Here is a 20,865-nt window from a genome sequence, read left to right as displayed (position 1 = left end):
AAGTACAGAAAGCAAATTTCCTACTTATAACATCCTATATAATAAAAATTTAATATGCTAAGTGTCTGGTCATCTAGTTGGCCGTTCAACCAATCAAAGCATAATATACTAATGATATACTAAGGCCACTCAACTGCTCACTATGATGTGCACTGACTACCTGGGGGCAGACGCTCAATGCAGGAGCTGCCCCTGGTGGTCAGTGCGCTCCCACAGGGGGAGTGCCGCTCAGCCAGAAGCCTGCTCACAGCTGGTGGGTGCAGCGGTGGTGGCAGGAGCCTCTCCTGCCTCCTTGGCAGCACTAAGGATGTCTAACTGCTAGCTTAGGCTCACTCCCCATAGAAGCTGTCAGTCGGGCATCCCCCGAGGGCTCCTGGACTGCGAGAGGGCACAGGCCAGGCTGAGGGACCCCCCCCCCCCCCCACGAGTGCCCAAATTTTGTGCACCAGGCCTCTAGTAGAAAATAAACAGGTAAAATTTACCAAATGGAAAATCTACGATCTAAATAAAACAAAATTAAAATTTTTGTTCCTAGAAAAGTTGCAACTGAATATATAAATTTTAACTTTGCTTCTTTTGAAGAAAAATGATAGATAATAAGACTCAGTAAATATTTTAAAAGCTCAGTAAATACTTTTAAATATTGTCTTTCATCTCTTATAAATGTCTAAGGATCTACCTTTCTCTTTTAAGAATTATTTCTCCTAAAATTGATTTAACTCCTTTATTTTTTTTAAAAAAGTCATTTCAGAAAATAAAATAGCACCTAGCAAGACTGTCAATTTGAGTATTATTTAACTCTGAAATTGTTAATCTATATTTTTGTTCAGAAATTCAATGCAAAAAATAATCTTGAAAAATTGAACATTTAACCTAATTGTGCCTTAGGTGATAAAATAAGTGAGAATACACTATAACAGTGAGAGCTCAGAAGTCCTGGTATTAATATGATCTTACCTAAATAAAAATATTTGCAGTTATGAGAATAGTGAAGTCACAAAGAGAATAAGTAGACTAATTTTAGGATAAAACTTAAATCACTATGTAATACCACAGAAATAATTGAGGTAAATGGAAAAGTAGGAAGCAGACATTAAAATTGAGGTCAGAAGAAGAGGACTGACATGTAGGATCAGTGATGAAAATTTTCTAAATACATGAGTCACACTGACTGGTTCTGTCTTTCTCTCCCTCCTTTCCCCTTCCAAAGCACGTGGAAAATAATACTTTGAAATTCTACCTGATCCTTCTCACTGTTTGAAAACAAAGTTGTCTTGATTACGCTGTGAAATTATTACTAACAGAATATTTGCCTTGCTGAGAAGAAACATGGGTCCTTAGAGGAGAATTTTCCCCCTGATTTCTGTGACTCGAAGTAGTATTTTCTAATGGGAGGGGTATGCAGCAAGCCTGGAAGCAATGCACTTCTCAGCTGCTGAAGGAATTGCAGCACAGATTATGCAGGAAGCTGGGGAAGTACAATTTACTTGCATTTCTGTTATTTTTTTTTTTTTAAGTGAAGCCTTAAATCCATTTAAGCTGGCTAAGTAAACCAAGAAAGGGATTTCGTATAAGGATGTTTAATGTTACTATTGATTTCTTTATAAAATGCTTAAATAGAAGCCATGAAACTTCAAAAAAATGGAAGTTTCAGAGTGGCTATTAATTCAATTTGAATAAACCTTGACATTTGCATTGTAAAAGGAGCAGCCTTTGGAAGTGAATATTGGTATCTTTTCCAAGTGGCTAGAAATATAATTAGTTCTGGTCCCTAATTAAATCTCAAGGGTCATCAAAATGTCACCAAATTTCTGAACACAGTTCTCCAGACTATTTTTATTTTGGACTTCAACTTTATGGAATTGGATTACACAGTCCTTCATTAATTAGCACAATTTCATCCAGAATCCACCTGTAGCAATCACTATGGACACCTCACCCATTTCACCTCCACACCTGCCATTCCAGTTCTTGTTCATGACTTCTCTCTGCAAGCATGAGTTCCTCTCTGTACGATAGCTTTCTCTAGCTGAAAGGGACATACAGCTAAGAAGGTTGGTACTATAAGTAGGGTGCCAGGATATAGACACCTAGTGATACCATTGTAATAAACTGGTTAATTAATTAACAGAGGAGTATATGGAAGGCCAGACAAGATAGGCATGCCATTTGTACCAGGAAGCTGCAATTTAGCCCGGTCAGTGCACTCATTGGTTGAGTGTGCACCCATGAACCAGGAGGCCATGGTTCGATTCCCAGTCAGGGTACCTGCCAGGGTTGCGGGCTTGATCCCCAGTAGGGGGTCAGGAAGCAGCCAATCTTCATTCTTTCTCATCATTGATGTTTCTATCTTTCTCTCCCTTCCTCTTCTCCTCTCTGACATCAATAAAAACATATTTTAAAAAACAAAAAAGGAAGCTGCAATTTGGACTCATGCCCAGTAAGTTCTGGGTGACATGGGAAAGACTCCATGATAGCATTAAAAAAAAAAAAAAATTCCCCCCTGTAGTGCAAGGACAGGCTGTGCTGAACATCAGAACCAAGATTTGACTGTAACAGTGGTAGAGTTAAAAAAAAATTAAATTCACAGCCCCAAAGTCCACTATGCTCAAGTCCAGGCTCTAGAAGAGAAGAAATAATATCTTGAGACTGGGAATGGGACAATAGAATGCAAACAATTGACAATCTTGAATATCTAGATTCTTCTATAGGGAATCTGGACCAGAAAAAGCACTCCCCTCACCCATGCAAGAGAACACTTCATTCCCAATTGCCGGAAAACTGTGAAATGATTTCCTCATGCAATAATACTTGTTCTCCTCCAGATCTGCCACTTCCTCCTCTCTCTGCTTCTAGACCAATAGCTATGATCAATGATCCATATGGTCCTTTCAAGAGAAGAAATAAATTATTCCCGAAAGAAATCTAGAACTGGACTAATGTGTACCTGCAAGAGAACACATGTGGCTATCGATATTAAAGGGACTGAGACAGAAGGGCGGAAAACATAACTAGATATGCAAAAGTTTAATTATGTGGAGTTACTCTTTTATGACTCAGTGTGTACCATCCTGGCAAAGATTTCTGGAGCTGTCCTCATATATTAGAAGCATGATCCATGAAAATTGGAAACACTGATATACAGTAAATTAAGTGAAGAACTGTTACTCGGTAGCATATTGAGGAAGAGGTCAAATAGTTTAGATGTAGGGCATGCTCAAATGGACCTGTTATGAAAGAACAAAGAATACACCAGCTGGCAGGTGACAAGAAATGTTGAAGTGTGGGGCTCTAGCATCACTGGTGCATGAAGTGATGATTGTCTTTTAAAAGCCAAGGTTAATGTTAAGAGGGGCTGCTATCACACTGGGCTCTCTAATGACAATGTGGATGATGAGATCGGAAATAGCAGAGGCCAGGTGGCAGCATTTGAACTTCATAAACAAGGTCTAGGTAATGGCTGTATGGCAGAAATGATAGAGTGGCAAGCAGGTAACCTTGATCCCCAGGAATCTGAGCAATGGGTAGTACACCACGGTATTCCTAAGGACAAAATATATGGACAATCAACGAGGATATTGCTTGGCTTATATAACTGAAAATAGTAAAAAAAAAAAAAAAAGAAAAATGCAGAATGCTAATGACAGTCACCAGTGAAGGAAAATCACTATCCATAAGACAGTGGTTTTTACTATAAATCTGTGTGGAGGAGGAATTACCTCTTACCTTTCTAAGTTCTCTGGGAGGATTAATAATCAAATTAAGATGAGATAGATTAACAAGAGAAAAATGACCAAACTTCATACAGATGTACACATAGGTGTTCCATAAAAATATGAAACTCAGGACACTTTGGGCATCTGAGGCTTGTAAGCCATTCTGGAGCCAAGAAGCGGTTATTATGTTATTATGGTTTGGGACATCCAAGGAAAGGAAGGCAATTCAGTGGAGATGGAAGAGGTGAACGTTTGATAAATAAATGTGTTCTGGGCCATCTTTATCAATTGGACACAGAGAGGAATTTGATCAAATGGCTCTTGCAAAGTTCTTCTCTATCTATAGCACTTAGTTCATAGTAAACTCTAGTTATCTATGGTGATAACTCCATTTTAGGAAGTTAAGGGGGAAGGTCAAAGTTTCCTTCTGAGTTTTTATTTTCTTAAAAATAACAAGCATAAAATAATCAGTATTCTAAAAGACATATTTCAAGGTGGCAAATTCTGCTTCCCCTATCTTTATCAGGAAAGAATCAAAAGCTGTTTCAGTCTCCCTAAGAACAGCAGCACACATTCACAGTCTTACCCCAGGGTTATGTGAACTCTTGGTTTCTGTCTCAGTGTAACCCAGATATATCGATCCTGTAGAAAAATACAATGCCACATATATTGGTAATACTTTATTAATCAGATCTGGTAAACAAATGGTAGCAATTACTATGGAGGTATTAGTTCTACCATAGCTAGAAATATTATGTTAATGTAAAAAATCATTGAAACCTGTAAAGAATTTTTGTGAGTTTATTTGAGCCAAACTGTCGACATAAGCCGGGAAGCAGAACCTCAACGAATTGAGATAATGCTCCGGAGAATGGCAGGTTACATCTGTATTTATACATTCCAATCAAAGGAAAGGGATGTAGGTGGGTTACATGAAATCCATTGGTGATAGATTAAGGAGGTGGGATAAAGCAAAGCAGGGAAACATCTGGGATAGGGTAAAAAGTGAAACGATGGATATGTGCTTCTTTTACAGAGATGAATACAGGGTAGTTTTACATAATTAACAGTTCACAATTAACTTGATAACAGTAACAATGAGGGAATGTCCTGGTGCCACTCATTGTGTCCTGAGGGTTCTGGAAAAAAGGGAAGTTACAAGTTACCCAGGCCTTTCCCAGATATGTTATCTTAGAGGCAAAAAGACAAATGGGCTCAGCAAAGATCTAAGTTGATCTTTGTCAGGGAAAATACTGGCCTAGGACATGACTACCCACTATAACCTGTTTGTAGTTAAATATTTAATTTTCAGACCATCTTTTGTGGTTATTTTAGGTCTCTGAGTTTGCAAGACTGCCATGCAGGCCTCCCCTGAGCTTGTCAGGTTAGCATGTGGCCCCGTTCGTCCACAATTACCAGAAACTGCTGGCCTGTTTGAAACCTTAAAAGGCACAGCTAATGTGCAAGAATGGGTATAATACCTTGCAGTGTAGACTTTGAATCATCAATTATTATATAGTGCTATGTTTGTGAGTACATAGGTCTGTGGAAATAGAAGTGGCCTCACTTACCATCATTACTAGTTAAGCATTTGGGAAATTTATGTTGTTGTGGCAGAATGCACAGGAGAACGATTAGCCAGCACTCTGAGGGAGGAAAGTTTAACCTTTATTTCACAGATCTGCTAGTCCAGGGGAATTCCAGATCCAAAGCCTGAACTGAACTCGTGGGGAGGCTCTGACCTATATAGCTCCTCCTGTGGTGGGCCCCTGAGGGTCCCCACAGCTTTGCCCAAGTCAGTCTTGGCAGGGCATTGGGGGCATGCCCCACAGCTCCACCCAAGTCAGCTGTGGTGGGGCCCTGGGGTTAAGCTCTGCAGCTCTGCCCAAGTCAGTCAGAGTGGGGAAGTAAGACTACAGTTTTAACCAGATACTGAACTAGGTTGCAAACCACCACCACCACCCCCAAATTTTCCTTTCAATGTTTTCAAGCTTTACAACTTTAAGCTTTTAAGGATTTGAAGTTGTGTTTTCAGTAATGGGGCAATAATTCTACCAAAGAGAATAAGGGCTTTGATAAACCAAAATCTTTGGCTCATACCTGGTCAACTAGAGCTCTTCATGATGGTAGATTGACAAGCAAAGAAAGAAAGTACTATGCTGGCATGATTAATTGACCCTGATTATCATGAGGTGATAAGGTTGCTGCTAAGTAATGGAAACAGGGAAACATATGATGCAAACTTAAGAAATTCATTGTTTTTTTGTGTGTTTTTTTTATAGTTCCAGCCTAGTGATAGAAGTACAAATGGGCAACAATCATAGCCAGAGAAGAGCAGTGTTAGAGGGCCTTGGACACCCCTACCAGGTTATTTCATTGGGAAATCAACCTAAATGATCAAAGATTAGTGGAGTCTAGAAAGGATGATAGAGGAGAGAGAGTATATACAGCAATTATAGCTCCAGAAAAAGGTGCAACAATGATGAATGTAGCCTGCCCCACTAACTATATATACTCCTGTAATTATATTAATGTATATTAGTAAATATCAGTTTAAAAGAGATTCGGTTACTCCACATTCTTGCTAATGGTTAATATTTTCAGATTTCCCAAATTTTGTGATAAATTATGTTGAAAAATGGTATTGTACCTACACTATTAATTTGCGTTGCCTTGATTGCTTTGTGTTTTTTTTTACTTTATTTTTCTTATTTACACTATTACAGATGAACCCTTCCCCCTTCCACCACTGTGCTATCTCCCTCCCACCCTTGCCAGAGGCTAAAGCAAACAGCAATTAGCATAAAAGTGCAGAAGAGACATTGGAAGGCCAATGGACTTTGATATTCAGCAGGGCTGAAAATCATCAAGACTGCCCTGCTGTGATTGCAATGGCTGGAGGCTTTTTCCTGACTTGATAATCTTTACATTGTATAGCAAACTTTACCTTTGATCTGCCTGTATGCATTGCTAAAGGGAAAGTGTGTATTCAGAGTGAATAAAAAGCAGATGGGACCCAGTCTTTGTGTGCCTCTTCACAAAAGAGGTTTCCACCTGGCCCCCCAATGCCTTCCAAATTCATATTTCTTGTGTAGCATTTTCATTTGTGGGTTGGTGCCTCCTTCAGATCTTGAACCTCGCCACGAAGGTTGCGGCACATCCTAGCCCCTCCTTTCCTCTGACCATCAATACACTTGTTGTCTGTGTCTATGGGTTATGCATATACATTCTTAGGCTAATCCCTTCTTCTTTCATCCAGTCTCCCCTCCCCCATCCCTTCTGACAGCTGTCAGTCTGTTCCATGTAGCCATGCCTTTGGTTCTATTTTTCATTGCTTTGATTTCTAATAAGGAAGAGTATCTGTTTGTATGTTTGTATGTAATGTGTTTTTCCTCTTCCCTGAAAGAGAAAAACTATATATTATTTACACATGTTATTGTACTATTGTTCCCTTATGGATTCATTGGAATTATTTATATATGGTTAATGCCAGGCCTTTGTTTATTATTTCAAATCTATTTCTCTAGTTCATATATGCACTTACTATAATGTATATTTTTATGAATTGCTGCCATCAATTTTAATATTGTAAAATCAAAAGTTTTAAATCTTATTTTAAAATTGTCCCAATAACAAAAGGGTATTCACTAGGCATTTTACTAATTTTTTTAAAGTATACATTTGAATATTTTAATTCCTAATCCTCTATTTTGAACAGTTTATTCTGCTATGTTATCTGTTATCTGCTATGTTATCTCTGTTACATATTTCAATTCAGTATACATGAGGGCCTTTTTTTGGAAAATGCTTTCTATTTCTCTGGCCTTTTTATATATTTCTATATCAGTACCATACTGTTATCATTACTACTATTTCACAATACACCTTGATATTTATCATAAAAGACCTTTAACCTTCTCCTTCTTCAAAAGGATCGTGGCTATTCTCTTTACATAAGATTTAGAATTATCTTTGGAATATTTATTGAAATTTAAATACACATCTAAGTAAATCAATAATAGAGAAGAAAATATAATAGGGTTTTAAATACATAGACTGTAACTGGACAAACAATGCGTCAGTGTTGCCTGTCACTACTCGAGCCAATGAAGCAGAGACAGGGTTGAATCATATATGAGTGTTTCTTCCAGCACTGCGGGCAGTACGGGAGAGCAGCAGGTCAGCCACAGAAATCTGCTCTGCACCCCACCATAAGCCAGCTGCTTATCTAGTAAAAGTACAAAGGAAAAGTAAGCAAAATAGCAGTTTACAGATATGCAAAAGGACTAGGGGTCTTCAAAGGGCAGAGTAATATGCAAGGGTTGGGGTTACATGGGGAAATAGCCAAAGGGAGCGCTATATGGACAGTTAACAGGTACGCAGGCTGGAGATGTGCAAAGGCCTACAGGTATGCAAAAGGGCTGGGGATCTTCAAAGGGCTGGCTATTCTGGTTTCTGCAGCAAAGTTATTAATCTTTCCATGATGATAGGCAGCTCCAAATGGGGAGGAAGGGCTGCATCTCCAGGTCAGCTCCAGCCAGGGTAGAATGTGCCTTCTTTCATCAGAACAAAACAATCATGGTTACTAGAGCAAGATTAATATTTCCTACAATACTAGCTGGTTCCCCAAATTCTATTGCTGCCCACTTTCAAAACTAAGAGTATGAGAACACAACACATAAAATCTTGTGGAATGCAGCAATTCCATAATACTTAATGTTAAAAAAAAAGAGAGAGAGAAGCTAAAACACAGAATAGCCAATGCAATATTGAAGAACAAAGTTGGAGGACTGACACTGATCACCGGAACGGTGAGCCGAGGTGTTTTCCTGGGGTCGTGTCTTGAGACGCTGAAAAATGAGCTCCCCGGCCCAGAAGATTTAAGCAAAAGCGTGGACAATTTATTACAAGAAGATTCAGACTCCCCAACGGTGAGTGGGCTCAAAGAATGGGTTTCCAGCAAAGTCGTTCTAGCAGTATATGTGTGCTACAAGCCTGCTCTATAGCTATCTGCCACCACCTGATTGATTCCCTCATTGTTCTTGCCCAGCCACAGACCTGAACTTTCTCTGTTTCTATGTGTATGTACACCTTGTTACTGCAGGCCCTCCCTTGGTTTTCCATGCTTCCTGCTCTGTATCCAAAAACATTTTATTTTTTTCAGCATTGTTGGTTGGTTAGGCTTGCTTAATCGGCTATGTCTGCCCTATCTGTTTCCCACTGGACCCCGCCCTATCTGCCTGCTGTTTCAAGCTAATGTCTCTCAATACTACAGACTTCAAGACCTAATGTAAAGCTACAGTAATCAAGAGAGTGTAGTATTGGTGAAAGCCTGGACACATAGATTACTGGAACAGATAAGGAGCCCAGAAATAGACTTACATGAGTACAGTCAACTGATCTTTGACAAAGGAGCAAAGACAATAATATGGGAAAAAAGACACTCATTTCAACAAATGGGGCTGGAGAAACTGACATCCACATGTAAAAAAAAAAATGCATTTAGATACAGACCTTATAACCTTCACAAAAATTAACTCAACAGAGATCACAGACTTAAATGGAAAAAGTAAAACTATACCCATGCCCCTAGAAAATAACATAGATGGAACCTAGATGACCTAGATATGATGAGACCTTTTTTGATACAACACTAAAGACACAGTCCTGAAATTCATTAAAATGAGAAACTTTTGCTCTGTGAAAGACAATGTCAAGAGAAGCATAAAACAAGCCATAGAATGAGAAAAAATGTTTGCAAGGGCATTATCAATAAAGAACTGTTATCCACTATATGAAGAACACTTAACAGTCAACAATTAGAAAATAACTCAAATAGGCCAAAGACACCTCATGAAAGAAGATATGCAGATGGCACATAAGCAAATGAAAAGATGCTCCACACCATATGCCATTCGGTATGAAATAATGACTAATGAAGTCACTATCATCTATTGAACGTTTACAGGAGTCTTTAAAAAAGCATAGGGACTCTTGCAGAAAGGTTAAAAATATCATGGTTCTCCTCCAAGGGAGCATGGAGGAGATATGTTGAATAATCAACCAGCATTATCTACCACAAAACAACTACATTTTTTTTTCTCTATTTAAACTTAATTTCTTTTCTTTCAGTCAACTTCTATAGAAATTATACTTTACTTAACTCATGTCCTATTTGATTTACTTCTTTACTGTTTTGTTATTTCACACAGGAGTAAGAGTTTGGAAAACTACAGAAGTATGTCTGAGCTAAGAAGACAACTTAGTCTGAAAACCCAGTTGAGAGACAAGATTAACTGGTTGAATATGATATGCACTATGAGAGACCAGTTTTTTAGCAAAGGCAGTTAGTAAAGCAGGTATATAAAGTCTGTTGAAAAAGAAAGTAGAGTGAAAAGAAGAAATCAAGGAAAAGAACATGCAGATGAGAGAGACTGGGTGCAGCTGACGGGCACACTTCTAAGATTTGAGTAAAATGTTCATCATAGTAATTTTCACTGTTTCTTTTTCAAGAATTAGAACCAGAAGGTACTATGACAGATCTATGCCTTATCAGAAACTCATGGGGCCAGAAGTGCTCTAAATTTCAAAAATTTTCAGGTTTTTAAAAAGCAAATACATTTATTGTTGCTGACACTATTATAGATGGCCCCCATTCCCTCCACTTTGCCCCCTCCACCCATCTCCCTCATCCCCGTCCTTTACTTTTCATCACATTGTTGTCTGTGTCCATGAGCTGTGCATATATGCACATATGTTCTTTGACTAATCTCTTCCAGTCCTCCTCACCCTCTCCCCTCTGAAAGCTGTCAGTCTGTTCCATGGATCCACGCCTCTGGTCCTATTTTGTTTGTCATTTTATTCTGTTCCAAAGATTAGACATATAAGTGAGATCATATGGCATTTGTCTCTCTCTCTTTCTGACTGGCTTATTTCACTTAGTTTAATAATCCATGGTGCACTCATGCTGTTGCAAAGAATAAGAGTTCTTTCTTTTTTATAGCTATATAGTATTCCATTCTGTAAATGTACCACATCTATTTTATCCATTCATCTACTGATGGGCTGTTTCCAGATTTTGACTATTATAAATATCTAAAGGTCTGGTGCATGAAATTCGTGCACAGGGGCTGTGTCCCTCAGCCCAGCCTGCACCTTCTCCAATCTGGGACCCCTCAAGGGATGTCTGACTGCCCGTTTAGGCCCGATCCAGGTGGATTGGACCTAAACGGGCAGTCAGACATCCCTCTCACAATCCAGGACTGCTGGTTCCCAACTGCTTGCCTGCTTGCTTGCCCCTAACTGCTTCTGCCTGCCAGCCTGATCACCCCCTAACCACTCCCCTGATGGCCTGATTGATGCCCCTGCCAGCCTGATTGCCCCTAACTATCCTCTCCTGCAGGCCTGGTCACCCCTAACTTCCCTACCCTGAAGGCTTGGTCACCCCTAACTGCCCTCCCCTGCAGACCTGGGTCCCTCTCAACTGCCCTTCCCTGCAGGTCCGGTCAACCTCAACTTCCCTCCTCTGCTGGCCTGGTCACCCCTAATTGCCCTCCCCTGCAGGCTTGATCACTCCCAACTGCCCTCCCTTGCAGACTGGTCCCTCCCAACTGCCCTCCCCTGCTGGCCATCTTGTCACAGCCATCTTATGTCCACATGGGGCAGCCATCTTGTGTCTTGGAGTGATGCTTAATTTGCATATCATTCTTTTATTAGATAGGATAGACGCCTGGTGCACGGGTGGGGGCCAGCTGGTTTGCCCTGAAGGGTGTCCCAAATAAGGGTGAGGATCCCTTGGGGCATGGGGTGGCCTGGGTGAGGGGCCTGTGGTGGTTTTCAGGCTGGCCATGCCCCCTGGTGACCCAAGTGGAGGCCATGGTATCTGGGGTTTATTTATCTTCTATAGTTGAAACTTTGTAGCCTTGAGCAGAGCCAAGCCTCCTGCTCATTCTGTGGCCACAGCCATTTATGTTGGGATTTATTTATCTTCTATAATTGAAATTTTGTAGCCTTAAGTGGAGGCCAAGGCAGGCAAGGGCTGCAGGAGCTTGGCTTCATCCATCACTGGGGGCAATTCTAGCCTCCTGCTCTCTCCAGCTCCATGGCTGCCATCATTTTTGTTGGGATTTATTTATCTTCTATAATTGAAAGTTTACAGCCTTGAGTGTAGGCCTGGGCCGGCCAGGGAAGCAGGGAAGCTTGGATTCCTCCATTGCTGGGGAAACCCAAGCCTCCTGCTTGCTGCAGCTCTGTGGTCGCAGCCATCTTGGTTGGATTAATTTGCATACTCACTCCTGATTGGCTGGTGGGCATGGTTTGTATAGCGGGGGTATGGTCAATTTGCATATTACTCTTTTATTAGATAGGATGCTGCTGTAAAAATAGGAGTGCATATATTTTTATGATTGGTGTTTCAGGATTCTTAGTGTATATTCCCAGAAGTAGTATCCTTGGGTTATAAGGCAGTTCCATTTTTAAGTTTTTGAGGAGACATTCATATTACTCCAGCAAAATATAAGCATATCCCCATATGATGGGCTATTTAAAGACTATAATTATATTTATTTCTGTTTTGTTTTGGTTTTACCACTACCTGAGTTCAGCGCAGTTCAGGTTTAGCTTCCAAAAGAGTTAAAAATTAACAGAAAATTTTGGAATATTTGGGTTTTGGTATAATGAATATAGGATTTTGATTGTACTGTCATTATAACTGTTAGAAGTAATAATATGTTTCTAATATTAAGTAATATAAAATTAAGTGCTTGCTATAGGTCAGACACTTTGTCTATAAGTAGTAGCAGCAAAACTTTATAATAGCTATCAAAATGTGGTTCAGCTATGCTCACAAAAATACTTTAAAATAAGTTTTCAAGCTTGTAAAATCATAGTGATAATGAAAATTCCTTTTACAGAGAAAGAATTAAGTGGATTACTTTGTTATATCCTTTAAAATTCCAACATATTTGAATTGTATACAAATTGGTGGTTCAGTCAATTAACACTTGGACATAAAAGCAAGAATTGTGACAGGAAAGATTTTTCTTTCATTTTTCACCAACTGAGTGAAAAATAGGAATGAGTTTTATCTTTTCTTTAGAAAGAATTCATTTAAAAATAGAATGGCTTGCACAGAAATGAGCAAACAATTGTTCCATGGAATCTAAGATCCAATATCTTATTAATCATGTTTTATTATAAATCTTATATGAACCATAAACATATAATTAAATGCAATTATTTTGAATGGATTAGAAATGTATATATACTGTACTCCTTTGAAATTTGCACAGTTTAGATAAGGATATGTATTTGTTCAGGGAATTGCCAACATTCATTTCATCACTATAAATTTGATTTGAAGTTTTTCAATACACTTAATAGATATGAGATATTTAAAAATTAGCTTTGGAAACCCCACTCTGATAGCCAATTTACAGGTATGAAACCTGAGCTTGATTTTCTTGGGAAATATAGGTTTAAGCTATACCAAGTTGGAAAATGGAACATAATAATTTGCCCAGTTCAGAGTTTGCTGATAGTTTTAATTTTTTCAAATTATCCTAACTGTCCCCAAACTTTAAAGGATTTAATCAATACATAATATCAATATATATACAATCCTAATATGCAAATAGACCAAATGGCAGAACAACAGAACAACCGGTCGCAATGATGTGCGCTGACCACCAGGGGGTGTGCACAGAACATGGAGGGTGTCGGCAACAAGTGGCAGAGTGTGGAACATGGCGGGCGTCAGGCGCAGCAAGATGGTGGAGTAGGTTAGCGGGGGCGCCAGACCAAGGTGGGGCGCTGGTCACTGTCATCAGGGAGAGCCTCTAGTGGTTACTGAAAATTCTTTGCTCCTGCGTGCCACAGTCCTGCCCAGCGCTCACACCTGCTGCCGGCACCAGCCCCACTTGCACTGGCTGCCAGCACCTGAGCCGCCTCTCATACCTACTGCCAGTGGCCAGCACAGGTCCCAATCACTTGGTACCATCAGAGGGTGCAAGTGGTGGCTGCTGGCTCCAATTGCCCCTGAGGGCTTCTCCAACTACCCCTGCTTCTGAGGGGTGATCGGGGCAGCAGCTGCTGCTTGCATCCCCTGACGGTGCCGGCCCCAATCACTCCGCACTGTCAGTGTGTGGGAGCAGCGGCAGCAGGAGTGGGACTGCCATCAGAAAGGGAACCAAGGGCCATGGTGGGAGGGGCCAGGTGGGGGCACGGAGGATGGGCTGAGACACGCCCCTGTGCCCACTGCAGCCTTGCAGCCCACAGTTCCTTTCAAGGTGCATGAATTCATGCACTAGGCCCCTATTATTTGTAATAAAACATATAAAAAGATAAGTGAAAAACAATAACAAGGGAATATATATATTTTTAAATTTCATCACTTAAGTAAAAATAATCTGAAATAAGATTATAGGTATTAACCAATAATTTCTCCCTCTGCCAGAGCCAGTGTTTTTTTCTTTTTAATACTACTTCTATCAAAAGGCTTTTTCTCAATATAAAATAAGTATGAACTTTTTTTGAATAGATGATTGATGAGCTAGCTATCTAGCTAGATCTAGATAGATAGATAGATAGATAGATAGATAGAAAGGGGGATTATTATAGTTACATTCTAAGCATCAACTAATCTATAAGTCAAGTCAGTTCTGCAAATTCATATGTATTTATATAGGAACAAGTATCTATACTAATAAAAGGGTAATATGCTAATTAGACCAGGTCGAACGGACATCTTCCAGATGTCTGCTTCCTTCCGGACAAAGCCATGGTGGTGGGGACCGAGGCAGAGGCGGTTTGGGGCGATCAGGCCAGCAGGAGAGAAGCAGTTAGGGGCTAGATCAGGCTGGCACAGGGGAGCAAGCAGTTAGGGGGCAATCAGGCCAGCAGGGGAGGGCAGTTGGGGGCAATCATGCTGGCAGGGGAGGGCAGTTGAAAGGCAATCAGTCCAGCAGGGGAATAGTTAGGTGGTGATCAGACCAACAGCAGAGCGGTTAGGGGGCCATCAGGCTGGCAGGCAGAGGCAGTTAGGGGCGATCAGGCAGGCAGGCAAGCGAGTGGTTAGGAGCCAGCGGTCCCAGATTGGAGAGGGTGCAGGCTAGGCTGAGGGCCCAACCCCTGTGCACAAAGTTCATGCACCGGGCCTCTAGTGTAATTATATTAATGCTGTAACTCACCAGTAAAGTCATTCTTAAAAGCTGACACATTTATTCTTTTAATGCTTGAATATTTAATACATGAATTATTCTAATAAGTAAAAAAATAGAAAGAAGGAAAAATGGGTGATGTCACAATTATAAACAACACACTACTTTAGTTATTGAATTTTACTTAATCAAAGTGCTCAACCACAGTACCAACTGGTAAAATGGTATATAAACTGAAATCTGCATTTTATTCTACTTCTGCCTACATTGAACTCATGTAACCCAGGCACTGGAAGAGATGTCATATGGCACATCTTAGTCTAGAAAGGGTGAAACACATATGATACGGAGGGAATAAATACATTTTCTTAATTATTCACAGAGAGGTTGGAAGTACTATTTAGGAGACTAAGACAAGAAATTGGAACTATCCCACTGCACTAATGTTGGTTCCAAACCCCAGGAGCTTCCAGGGTGAAGTCTAAACCTGGTTCTCTTATAGAGAGGGCAAAGAGAGACTGAAGAGAGAGGCATGCCACTCCAGATTGGGATGTGGCAGTTTAATAAGCAAGGGAACTTACACATGAGGCTTGTTTTGGGCAGTTGCAAGATGAGTATCTCTGTACCTTCCTTCCATAATCTTATAAATTTATATAGAGGCTTTAGCTGATTTCAGTCATGGATACCATCCAGATGGTCTCAGCAACACATTGCTTTCTCAAAGTGTCCTTGAAAACGGTTCCCACTGGGAGCAGTGGGCAGAACACACATTACAAGGTTAAGGGATGATCTGAGGACCTTCTGATAGCTCAGGTTCAGTTCTAAGGTCAACTGGAGGTCACATCCTCTTAATGACCTTCTCCAAAAACAAGTCACCATATCAAGATTGTAGTAACAGGTCTAGAACATTTATATTATCAGAAAAATCTATGTCTACTTTTAACCAAAACCATCACAGTATTTTTAAGAAGTTCTAAGATGGACTAAAGCCTTGTTCTCTAAAGGAATCACCCTGTTAATGACTGCTCTGACACTAGGGACAGTAGGCAAGGAAGGGGCAACACTTGAGGATAGATTGGTTCCGGGTCTAGAATTAAATGTCTGGTGTTATAACTAAATTTTGATATGTTCTAACTATGTGATCATGTTCTAAATATTAAGCTTCAGTTTTCTTATCTTCATTATGGGGAATTTTGATACTATAAAGTTCTTTTTAGGATAAATAAATTAATTAATAGAATAGTGCTTAGACAAGTTCCTAATACATAGTAATGCTAGTTGTTGGAGGATCTATTGGTTTTACTAGTTTCTCATAAATTCAACACATATTTGCTGATTTATACTTAATAGCAGCAATGGAAATATATATTTTATATGTCTTATGTATCCATGTAGGTATATGCATATGTATATAGATACTATATGTATGAAATCTCTTTAAAATAGTATATGTATATATGTTATATATATGTATATATACACACATATATATGTGTGTATATATACATATATATATATATATACTATTTTCTAAGCTGTATGTTCTATATATCTACAATATCCTCTAAGCATCTGATGCTACATTTTCTTCAGAAACAAGGAGAAAAGCAATATGATAAAAATAAAATATTGGCATAGATGGCAGAGAAATTTGGGAACAAATAATGTACTTACCTGTCATCTTATAAATAATCCTCACATTCCTTTTTTATAAAATATGGTCTACTGACAAACTCATTGCCGACTTGTGAGGATTATATGAGATGACAAATCTAAAATGATTATCTCAAGGCATGGTACAAAATATATACTCAATAGATATTATTTTCAACCATTCTGTTAACTCTAATTTTATATTTAACATATTTTTATCTGTATGTATTTCAGCACTACATATCTATATGCATTCATAGCCCATACCAATGTGTACACATGTGTGTATGTGTATGTGTTCATTAATTAGCTACAGAAGTCTATGGAAATGTTTTCTATCTTTAAAATTTCTGAATACAGATAGGTAGGTACATAAATAGATAACATAAATAGATGATAGAATGATCAATCAGTTAATAGCTAGATATAGAAATAGATCATTTTTCCTATCATTTAAAATTTTTGTAAGATTATATTTTACTCCAATATCACATTGAAAATTTTACTAACTTTATTTAATGTAACAATTCACAATATTTTCTAATATCTAAAATATTATCATTTGTGGTGGTGCTTACTTTTTTTTTAATAAACAATTTTGTCTTAGAAAAAGATTCCTAATAGCAGATGCTACTTTTCATATTAAATACTACATATTATGTATGAACATGCAGGATTCATGACTTTACAGAGATTGTTCTACAAGTGTTATATTAACATTTTTTTTTTAATCTTCACTTGAGGACAGAGAGAGAGAGAGATCAGTTGCCTTCCCGACTGGGGATCGAACCCACAACCCAGGCATGTGCCCTGACCAAAATTGAACCAGCAACCTTTCAGTGCATATGAGGGTGCTCAACCAACTGAGCCACTCCAGCTGGGATATTATATCTTGACTAGAGGCCCGGTGCATGAAATTCGTGCACTGGGGAGGGTGTCCCTCAGCCCAGCCTGCACCCTCTCCAATCTGGGACCCCTTGGGGGATGTCCGACTTCAGGTTTAGGCCCGATCCCACAGGGATCGGGCCTAAACCTGAAGTCGGACATCCCTCTCACAATCTGGGACCACTGGCTTCTAACCGCTCACCTGCCTGCCTGATTGACCCCTAACTGCTCCTCTGCCGACCTGATTGCCCCCAACTATTCTCCCCTGCTGGCCTGATCACCCCAAGGCTTTTATTAGTATAGATATGACTCTTCACAGAAAATTTTACTAACCCTGCTTTACAATAAGGGCTTGACAATTGAATCATTGGATCCAGAAACCAAGATTTCCTTTCTTTGAATAGTTGAGGGAATAATTATCTTGTCTTTAAGTTGCCCTGAAATTAAAATGAGATAATGACTTAGAAAAGTATAAAAGCACCATATAAAGACAACTGTCTTTTTCATGTACTGAAAAGACAATAAAGTGGTAAAATGAAAAACACTATTTTTTTATTCTCCCCCTTCCTTCCTTTACAGCCTTTATTTAAACTTTGAAATTTATAAAAATTTCACTCCAATTTTCATTTCTTTACATTCAATATTATTTTGTATTGGTTTCAGGTTTTATATTAGTTACAGAATAGTGGTTAGACAATCATATACTTTACAAAGTGTTCCCCGATATTTCCAATACCCACCTGGCATCATACCATCATTACAACACTATTGACTATATTCCCTATTTAAGTGACAATGGGTTTACAGGTTCCTTCCAGTCTTTCTTTTGTGTTGTTCACCTTTCCTTTTCTTTCTTACTTCTTCATCACTTTTCTTATATAGTATCTCAATTGGCCATCAAAGCTCAGTGAAGTCACTGGGACACGCTTAATCCATTTTACAGACCAGGACACTGAGGCCAATTCCAGTTGGCTGTGGAACTTGACTCAGTAACCCTCCACCCCCAGGTAGAAGGCTTCACACTCTGGAGCAGGTAGAAGGCTTCACACTCACCGCCAACGCATGCTCTGCCATAGGGCAGGGTGGCATGAGCTTGCTTTTGGGTCAAGGTGGGAGCAGGAGTCACCGCCTCTGAAGTGCCTCTGAAGTGCGAAGGCCGCCTGGGCGAGGCCAGTTAGCACTGGAAGCTTGTCTGAATCACATCAGTCAGTCCTGTACCCTACAGTGCAGCACCCCTCCACTGAGTTGGCACCACCCCTCAAACCCTGCCTCAGAGCTGCAGGTCCTTGCCCCTCCCCCTGTGCTACCTTCCATGCCCCTTGATCCCTGGCCTGGCCCACCCACGTCTTGGGGCCACTGCAGAACCTCTCTCTCTCTGCAGTGAGGCAGATCCCTGCCCTTGGTCTCTGCAAAGATGTGAATCTGTGGCCAGAGGCCCAGTCTGGGTCTCAGCAACCCCATGCCTGCGATGTTCCCAGGGCCCAGCCGCGCTTCCCTGGGCAGCAATGTTCCCGGGGCCCCACGGGAGTGGCTAGGCCGCCAGCCGTGCCTCCCCTGGGCTGCGATGTTCCTGGGGCCTCATGGGAGCGGCTAGGTCGCCAGCCATGCCTCCCCGGGCTGTGATGTTCCCAGAGACTCATGGGAGTGGCTAGGCAGCCGGCCATGCCTCCCCTGGACTGCGATGTTCCCAGGGCCCCACAGGTGTGGCTAGGCCGGCTGCTGCCCCTCCCTGGGCCTGTGATGGACCCAGACCCCTCAGGTGGCATCTGGTGCTGCCCAACCCCCCCTCCCTGGCCTGATGGACTGGTACCTTGTGGGTGGTGTATTCCTGCAATAGGGTTTCCTGCTATGCTCTCCACCGGCCCGCCTGCTTGCCTCCCTTCTCCACCGGCCCCGCCTGCTTGCTTCTCCACAGCTTCGTGGCTTCTTTCTACACTGTCTTGATATGCAAATTAACCGCCATCTTGGTTGGCTTAATTTGCACACTTGCCCTGATTGGTTGGTGGGTGTGGCTTGGGAGTGGCAAAGGTGTGGTCAATTTGCATATTACTCTTTTATTAGGTAGGATCATTTTTCCAATGCTGTATATCGTTTCTATTTATTTCACCTCTTTACAAATATTTTATTTGAACTACTATAAAAAACTATAGCATTTTTTCTGAAAATAGAACTTCATGTGAAGATTATTGATGTCAATAAAAATTTAGTTGATAATTATGGTTATTAAATACTTTCATATTATGTGTGCTTAGTTGCTTTATAAATCTTTTGTGACTTTTGAATACCTTGAGACCTCAAAAGACTAAGGCAATAAGCTGGGACAAATTTCTGAAAATAAAAAATTAATAAAAGAAGAAAAATTAAAATTTAAGGGAAGCGGTAGTGAGATTAATTTGATTTTGAATATATTTTCCCACAACCTTTAAAACTTTTTAAAATTAATGTTTTACGTGTTATAGAGTAATTTGATACTGAAATTTATACAAACACATGCAATTAAAGTGCAGTTATGTTTTATTTAATGGATGAGTACAATTATATGGCTTTAAAAAGTATATTTCTAATGATTTTTTGGTGTTCATATTCTATAAAGAATTAGCTCTTTTAAAATTCACCAATAAGTGTAAAGAGTTTTTTGTTAATTGTGCCATTTCTGGGAATTTATAGGAGTCCTCATTATTATATCTCTCTTACTTTCTACATTTCACATAAATATTCATTCTTATTAATATGTATTCTATGCCTCTATTGCTTGCTGTATTTTATGTTCTAGGCACTTTGTCTCCTCTTGTTTATGGCTGACTACATTTATTTTTAATTTAAATTCGTTACTGTTTAAAGTATCACATATGTTTCCTCCCCCCTTCCCCATTGTTGGCTGACATTTTTAATACATTCCAAAGAAAAATGAAGATTTAAGTAGGAAATTAGGTAAAGGAAGAGGTAAAAACGCAGCGGGTTGTGATATTTTGTATTTATTTATATTATTTATATTGTTTTTTTGTAGTAGTATCTTTATGTTCTCTCACTTGAAATGATGCCAACTCTGGCATGGCAGCAGAAAACAAGCCCTTCCTTCTAAAATATGAGCCAAGGAATGTTTGTACCTGGAGCACATTTGGGGGAGATTTCTGTTTGTGGTTATGAAGGGAAATTTTCTTTATGATTAGTTTACTCATGTGCTGAATACTATAATGAAAGTGTTATAACTGTTCCTGTGGTTTTTGCTCCTATTTGCTAAACAAAGTTAATAATGGTTTTATGGTATCATTCATTATTACAGAACTTTAAACAGCACGTTTTCCTTCCCATGAGAAAATATGTTTTGATGTTGCAGCTATACAGATGCATAGCTATTTCTAATTGGATCGTACAGAAGAAATCGGCTCTACCACTATACAATTTTGTGTAAATTATTTAATGTCTCTGAGTTTTATTGTCTTTATTTATAAAAT

This window comes from Eptesicus fuscus, chromosome 2 (assembly GCF_027574615.1).
Source record: "Eptesicus fuscus isolate TK198812 chromosome 2, DD_ASM_mEF_20220401, whole genome shotgun sequence".
Lineage (NCBI taxonomy): Eukaryota > Metazoa > Chordata > Mammalia > Chiroptera > Vespertilionidae > Eptesicus > Eptesicus fuscus.
This window is presented reverse-complemented; position numbering follows the sequence as displayed.